The sequence below is a fragment of the Poecilia formosa genome, unplaced genomic scaffold, assembly GCF_000485575.1.
Source record: "Poecilia formosa unplaced genomic scaffold, Poecilia_formosa-5.1.2 Scaffold181, whole genome shotgun sequence".
Taxonomy (NCBI): Eukaryota; Metazoa; Chordata; class Actinopteri; order Cyprinodontiformes; family Poeciliidae; genus Poecilia; species Poecilia formosa.
In genome coordinates this window covers 135025-141024 of record NW_006800120.1, presented here as the reverse complement: position 1 = coordinate 141024, position 6000 = coordinate 135025, and the positions used below count along the sequence as shown (strand labels likewise).

At 41.0% G+C, this 6000-nt stretch overlaps 1 protein-coding gene across 1 annotated transcript in view; it reads left to right on the top strand.

Moving 5' to 3' along the window:
• The first annotated feature begins 1745 nt into the window (after positions 1 to 1745).
• The window catches only part of LOC103147354 (DEP domain-containing mTOR-interacting protein), a 54065-nt gene continuing 49810 nt past the window's right edge, over positions 1746 to 6000 (top strand). The window contains exon 1 of the mRNA XM_007565649.2: positions 1746 to 2123. The gene's annotated coding sequence lies outside the window, so the exon portion shown is untranslated. The remainder of the gene's footprint in view (positions 2124 to 6000) is intronic.

The window sequence follows — 6000 nt, the reverse complement described above, 5'->3', positions numbered from 1 at the left end:
GGCGCGGAGTCCTCCTTGTGAGAGACAATTAAAAAGAAACAAAAACTAAATCTGTTGTTTGCTTTGTTTTCCTTAATTAAAAGCGTCTTTTTGGGCACATGTACCCAGATTCCCGCGCGTTAGTTTGAAACACTTGCTCCACTCAGCCACCAGATGGAGCTGAGTGCTCAGGTAAACCAGGGGTGATGGGTGAGGAATTCCTCCACGAGAAAAGAGCAAATGTTTTTTTTTTCCAGCACAAAAAAAAAAAAAAGAACCACTGTGTTTCTTTTTGACAGCTTGTCCAATAAAACAGAAGTTTTAGAAGTTTTAGTTGCGTTCTGGTGTTTTCCGTTCAGTTTTCAGCTGTGTGTGTTTAATGTGGGTGACGCATGAGAGAGGAATACACAGCCTCTGTGTGCCGTCCTCATCAGGTCACTTGTTATCCCAGGAGATGTGCTGGCCGAGGCTCTGCTGGTGCATGCTGGGTAAAAACATCTTAGTGGATGTGAGTGTGTCTGACAGCAGGTGTTATGGTATATCTTTATAACCGTTATGGCATGCTCTAATTCTACCTTTCAACCGAAATAAGCGCCCGTGTGTTCAGAGAAACACCACTGATTCAAATGTAAATGAGGCTTCAAACTTCTAACCAGCATTTAGCTAAATGTGTTGTTTTACCACAATTCTTGAAACATCAATTATGCGATTTCTTTTAGGATTTGCAGATCTCAGAAGTGGGTTTTGTGTCACTGGATTTAGATGAAATCCACTTCCTGTTTGTCTTTCTTTGAGGCCTTCAGGGTCCTGCACGACCAAGAGCTGATTACTACATTTTTATCAATTATCATGCTTGTTTTTGTTGATTCAATCACTATCCACTAGCAAAAAGTATTAAGTATAAGTATAGCAATAAACTTTAATGCATTTCATTGGGATTTTATGTTATAGGCCAGCACAAGGTATTGCTCAATTGTAATATGGAAGGAAAATGACATGTGGTTCTCAAAATTCTTACAAATTACAATCTAAAAAAGTGTGGTGAGCATTTGTATTCAGCTGCTTGAGACAATACTTTGTATTAACACCTTTCACTACAACTACAGCTTTCAGACTTTTGGTGTACACCAACCAGTCTTCCACATTTACAAACTAAAATTTAGTTCCAGCTCAGTATGATTGGGTGGAAAGAGTTTGTGAAGATTCTTTTCAAAGTATTGTCTAAGATTAGCTGCTCCACTGCAGCTCTGACTGCATGTTTAAAGATTGGTGTCCAGCTGGAAGGTGAACCTCCACCTTCATGGCTTTTAGTTGTCTGCAACCTAAAACGGGTTTTCTTGCATATTTTGTGTTGGTCTAGCACATAAAATCCTAATAAAAAGCAATCAAGTTTGTGGTTGCTACGTGCCTAGAGGTTTGATGGGGGTGAATGCATTCGCAAAACCTTACATTACAAGTGTGTTGCTCTGTTTGTGTTGCCACAGTCGAGTTTCAAACAATAATCATCCAGGACGTCAAAGTTTCTGATTTAGGCAAATACCAGATTCCTGAAACGGCCTGAATGGACTCGAATGGCTCTCCTGACACCAAACATAAACCTTTTAATTACAGCTAACATGGCTGATGAGTTTGAGGCCTGATTACTTGGCCTTCATTAGTCAGATTGTGAGCCATAGTGACTCCCACCGGAGCTGTTCGGCAAATCTAAACACCGCCAGCTTCTGTTAAGCAATTACATTGACCCTAAAATACGCCCAAACAGGTGTGCGCGCCCACATGCTACGCACACAAACCGATGTGCGTGCACAGGGGCATTTTATCAACCCGAATGGGCTGAATGTTGGGATTTCAGTCTGTTCCTTAATTTGCAGAAAGAGTCTGACTAAAAAGAAAACAGTGATAAAATGTGCTGAGCTCCACTCGGTTTAGCCGCGCTTTGTCATAATGACTCCATGTTAGCCGGACCACCTCGGTGAGGAGGGGGGTGCGGGAAGTTTGTTTTGCATCATAGCGGCCTGGCGGTTGTCACTGCACCGGGGGAGGGAGCGTCCTGCCTCGGGCCACTTGCGGCGATAACGGCCGTTCATCCCCGTCGGAAACAAACTGCGTCTGCAATGTGCGGTCAGGATCTGGCCGTTGTTTGGGTGAGTGAATCAGACGCAGTGACACGCGCGCGGACGTTCGGTTTGCACAACACACTCAAGTCACTTCCTGTGTTGTAATGCTGATGCGCGAGGCCGCGCGCTCGGGCTAATGCAGGTGGAAAGTGTTGTTGTCGGGCTCTTTGTGCTAATCTGCAATGTTGAGCTTCAACACACCGGGTCCCGCAGCAGCAGCGGCAGCCTTGCAGCTATTTTTAGAGGAGTACAGCTGCTCCTCAGCACCCACCGTGAAACCAGCCATTCACCCCAGATTTATGACAAGAGGCCATGAGAAACTGCTATGCTGTATTTGCCACCCAGATACTTTAGAAGTCCTACTTTTTTTTTTTTCTTTTTTCACATCACTTTTTTTTTTGTACCACTGTTGGAGGCAATTATCAGTCACTGCTGGTGGTGGATGTTGAAACCACAAGTCCAAAACGTCCGGTGCTGCAGAGGTGACTCAGGGCCTAGTCACAGGACCACCTGAGGCCAAGACGAGTTCAACCCTTGGGCGGGCTGCTCCCCCACACCAGCGCATGCCCCTTTTTCACATTGGCTCAGCATTACTTTGTAACCTCTGTGACGATATCGGTTGTTTATCAGACGAAAATAAATACTTCCAGTTCCTCCCGGCGTTTGTACGACCAGAGAAAGGATTTCTGAGACTTTGTGTTTTGTACCAAAAAGACAGATGTCCTTTTATTAGTTTTCTTTGACACTTTGTCTTAGAGTGTCACATGGTTGTGGTAAATGTCCTTAAGTGTGTCTGTGTATGTGTGTGTGACTGTCATCAGTGGGCACAAAATGAACTGATGGCTCAGCAGATAAACATGAAGGGATATTTCAGGATTTTTGAAGTGAATTTCTGTTAAAAGGCTGGAAGAAGGCAATCCAATACTTCTACCCAGATTATTTGATCACTGAGGCTGAAGCTAGCAGCTGGTTCGAGGGAAACCAGAAACCATTTTGATTTAAAGCTAAAACCTCCATGAATTATATAAAGTAACTTTTTAATATACTTGCACCGAATTAAAAATATATATATGCCAACTTGAATCAGTGTTTTCTTTGGTTCTGGCCAGTGGTTTTACACCAACGTTACCCCAACTTCAACTTGCATGTCTCATAAATGTTTCTGCGTCACACCATCAAACTGGGTGCCGCCGGCAGCATAGACAATATAAATGAATAGGCACACCAGTTATCAGCTGAAGTCTGTCATCTTATGCCCAACAAATAATGATAAATTAATTTGGTCAAAATCTCTCTGGTTGTGCAAAAACATTGACATTTTCACAATCTGCCAAAATAAAATGATATTGGTGTTTTGCAAGCTGAGAGGGAAGGGAAAGGAGAAGTTTGCGGCTAGCTCAGCTGGATCAAAACTTCTAGGGGAAAAACGTAAATCTTTTGCCGTGTTTTTTGTATGTTTTGTGACCAGTAGGTGTAATTACTCATTACTCAGCAGTTTTGTTGCTCATTATTATTATATCATTATTTCATGGCTTTTTAAACCATGATTCATGTTGCCATCTTGACTGTGCTGCATGCTCTGTTTGTACTGCAGCAGCCAGGTCTGCAACAAGGTCCTGATTCATACTGTGTCCTTCATGTTTCTTCCTACTGCAGCACATGTTCAGACGTTTATTAAAACAGTTTGTTTCTGTGCGCTGTGTGCTCGTTTTTTTCGTATCTCCCTGTGCCATGCTGGTTCCATGTATGCTCTTGAGTTTTACTCTCATGGCATCTTTGTGTTGCATTTCTGTTTTGCTTGTTTATAATTTATCTGATTTCCAAGCGTTTTAAAGGGCATCAAGTCCCCTGAGTTGCAGTGACTTGACAGGAGGAAGACCAAATACTTAACCAGATAAGTAAGAAACATTACAATCAATGGCCTCTTTATGACGGCCGTATATTATTGATTATATTTTGTGTTTTCTTCACTCCTTTTTCCTTTTCTCAAACTGTCTCTATACATATCAGTATGTATTTATGCCCATTATAGTCACAGATCCTGTACTTTCCAAATTTGATTTCGGTTGAAACGTAACACGGTTTAACTAAATATTAAATATTCATTTATCCATAATCATGGATAGCAGATAAAGTAACACGAGGATTTAGATTTTTAATTGACTAAACCTAAAATGGGCCACGATTCTCTCACGGTTTGCGGGGAAGGCTGAGCATCCAGGAATAAACGACGTCCATTGGGGCTTCTTGCTACTGCATAATAAAACCCCAATTCCAAAAACAAAACTATAAATCTAATGAAACTAATAAAACTGAAAACTAATCAAAATCAATCACTGCAATTTAATGCCACTAGCTCGCTTCTGAAAAACGAACGCTCCCCCCCCAAAAAAACACAGTTAATGGAGGAAGCAATAAATTAATCCTGAGTTCTGGGATTTGACCAAATTATATTTAGAGTGGTAAATTGGCTTAATTTTATAATTATTTTAGTGAATTTTATTTTCTTCCGTCTCACTTTGTATCAGACTCTGACCAGAAATGCTTTTTATCGTTCAGTTCTCGGTATGCGTTTCACACAGGAAGATCGTTATTGAGACACTCCCTGTTTTCCCTTCCATTTTCAGTGGAAATAATCACTCATTTTGTAAATTACTGTGGATGCAAACGTGAAAATTGCACAAAGGTTTGTAAAATGACTTGCAAAACAAAACTTATTTGAAACTGCTGCCGTTTAACGCGTCAGAAGAATTAGACGATCAGCTTATTCTTTTTTCTTTTAACTACTAAATGGGGACTCCAGGAGTCTGTTGGTAAGAAATGAAAGGTTTATAACCTTCTAACAGAGCCTCACTTTTTTTTTTAAATCCTGGACTACACCTTTAAGTTCAGCTTATCAAAGTCCGTTTGTCATCTGCATTATTTAAAAGGACACCTTATCAGCGAGGACCAGCTTGTATTAGCCTCCTGCGCCGTGTGCACAACACAATAATGTTCTATGCTGTTCCACATTAGCCCTGGTGTCTGTTTCAGCAGCTCTCTATCCATGTATTGATGCATGTCTTCCATCGATCCCCGCAATGATTTGCCATGCAATCCATTACCCATCTGTCTGCTTTGGCTGCCTCTTAAATGATCCATCAGCTTGAGCTATTAACAGGAGTAGTGGTGAAGTCCAAAGGTTGTTGGTGGCCCACATTTGAGCAGAGCCGCCTGTTTCGTGGTGGCTTGCATTTTAATTTGGAGGACATTCACGGAGCAATAGCACTGGGTGTTTATTTGAAATGCTTTAATTACGGTGGCAGTAGAAATTCTGGTGTTCAGCCATTAGCGGCGGTGCTTCAGCCAACAAATTAAGCAAGAAAATCATATTTTTGTGAATCCCACATCATTTAAAATGACGCTTTAAGCCTATTGGTAGCTGTCTGTTTTGTCTTTTATGTGCTATCATTACTGAATCAATCAGTCAACAACATGACTAGGCTTTTTTTTCCCCCAGCTGGAATTAAAGTGCACTGATGACAGTCTCCAGCAGAGGCCAGAGATGGGACTAGTGTGAGCATTCACAAATCCAGAACACTGATTCAGGCGAAAATGTGGAAAAAAAATCTGATATCTACAACACAGTTTAAAATGCTGTAAAAAGTAATTTCCCCTTTCACAAAGTTTTCTGTTTTTTTTTTCTCTCTCATTTTCAAATATCACATTAACAAACATTTGTATATAATCTAAGTTATTAATTTTTTTTAAAATGGTTTCATTGAATGAGAAAAAGTAGTCCAAACCAACGTATGGAAAAAAAAATTGCTGCCTAAACCTAACGACTAGCTGTGCCACCGCTGGAAGCAACAGCAGCCACCAGACATTTGTGATGAGTTATTTTACATTGGAGTAATCATGTCCC